Source organism: Tupaia chinensis, unplaced genomic scaffold (genome assembly GCF_000334495.1).
Source record: "Tupaia chinensis unplaced genomic scaffold, TupChi_1.0 Scaffold000404_1, whole genome shotgun sequence".
Classification (NCBI taxonomy): domain Eukaryota; kingdom Metazoa; phylum Chordata; class Mammalia; order Scandentia; family Tupaiidae; genus Tupaia; species Tupaia belangeri.
In genome coordinates, this window is record NW_006159906.1 from 1546685 (window position 1) to 1548597 (window position 1913).

The 1913-nt window shown below is 39.5% G+C and overlaps 1 pseudogene; it reads right to left on the minus strand.

Moving 5' to 3' along the window:
* Positions 1-1301: 1301 nt before the first annotated feature.
* LOC102499358 (cytochrome c oxidase subunit 6A1, mitochondrial-like) lies at positions 1302-1636 on the minus strand (annotated as a pseudogene).
* Positions 1637-1913: the final 277 nt, after the last annotated feature.

Genomic DNA, 1913 nt, shown 5'->3' on the forward strand with positions numbered 1-1913 from the left:
TTTTATGACTTTTGACTAAAACATTGCTGATGTTCTTCTAGGCTTTGTTTTCCAGTTTTAAGGATTTTTGTCCTGTCTTGAGCTGCTGATAGGTTCATGTTACTACTGTTTGAACAGAATCCCAACCTGTTTCCTGGCTTTAAGTTTTAAGCATATTTCCTTAGCATTTCTTTGATTTATTAAAGCTAAAACTGCTTTCCTTGAAATTAAAAAATACCTATTTAATGACCGTAGTAAGCTCTATAGCATCAGGTAGGTGCTGCCTTTTAGTATGAGTTTCACACCTAGAGTCAGACATGTATTCACAGATATGTATATACCAGCTGAACTTGCTACTGAAAGTAGTTAGATTATTTAAGAAATTTTGTGTATCAATAAAATATGGGGAAAAAACTAATGGAAAACAACTATAGACACCTGAGGTAGTGTGAGAGGAGGGTGAGAAATGGCAGAGGGTGAGAAATAGGGGTAATATATATAAATATACATTTATGTGTATGTATATATATGTATATATATGAAACTAGAAATGGAAAATTATTGACAATAGCATATATGATTAAGCCACTATGCAGTATATTCTGGATAGGAAATCATATTTTGTATGCTGTGATGATGCTCAGGGAATGAATGTAAATTAATTAATTAATTTTAAAAGTTTCGGAAGAAAGTTATAGCGCACTTGTCACTAGATTCTAGCTTTGTTCATCTTTTTAATTAAAGGTATTTTGTGAATCAATAAAATGTGAAAAAAAAGTTTAGTAAGGAAGGGAGAGAGGGGAAAGGGGAAGGAAAAAACAAGTCAAAGTATGCTTAATTGCCAAGAAATGAGAAGCTATTTGCTGATAAGTTATAGACTAATATCTTTGGCTTGACTGACATGCATAGTATTTGTGCTGGAAGAAGAAATGTACACTGTAAAGACGTGATTAAATGTAACTAAATTAATTAGTTAAAAATAAATAAATACAAACTCTTCGCGAGCAATATCTATAACATTAAGTCTGAATTGTTCTTCTCTTAACTCCCTTCTTCTACCATTACTTCTGGGAAAACTTTTTTGTTTTGTTTTGTTTTGTTTTGTTTTTTAGTACTCCAGTTTTGACCATTTGAAGATTCTATTTTTTTTTTAAGTTTGTGTTATTTATTAAGGCCATCTCTTGCTGCAAGCAAAAAGGATGGAAGATCAGCATACTTGTCATCATTTGCTACAAGTGAAGAAGGTGAGCTTAAGGTACCGTACACTTTTCTGGTCCACGTGCAGAGTAATGGTCCAAACCAGTGTTGTGGTCCCCTGGGCAGTGGTCCACGTTCTCTTTACTCATCTTCATAGCCAGTCGGAAGCGGATTCACATGAGGGTTATGGGATGGAGTATGGTTACCATCTCCCCAGGGGAAGGGCTTGGACCTGATGCGGAGATGGGCGTAGGCGATGAACTCGGGTCTCCCGTGCTCCCCGTGGTGCGACTTCAGGAAGTCGTTCAGCATGCTCACTCCCACCCCCCGGCAGCGCAACGAAGTAAGTGAGGGTCTTCCACCTGCGAGCTGAGCCCTCCTCGCCATGAGCGCCGCTCGACATAGGCCGCCCCAGCTGTGGGCAGGACCCGCTTAGCAGCCCAGACCCCCAGAGCACAGCTGCTGCAGCAGTGTTTGACAGACCGCGTCCCATCTGAGGATTCTTAGGACTACAACTATGAACTCAAGCAAAGGAAGTAAAATTTCATGACCAAAGGCATGATATGAAAATGAAGGAGAGTGAGTCACAAGACTGCCTGTGCATTTGAAATCAAATACCAGGATTCCTCTGGGAATTCAGGAACAATATGGAATCCAGGAAAACCATATACACGAAGGCACGTGGTCCACAAGGGGAGTGAACATGAACACTGGGGATATAGGTGACTTACACGCTG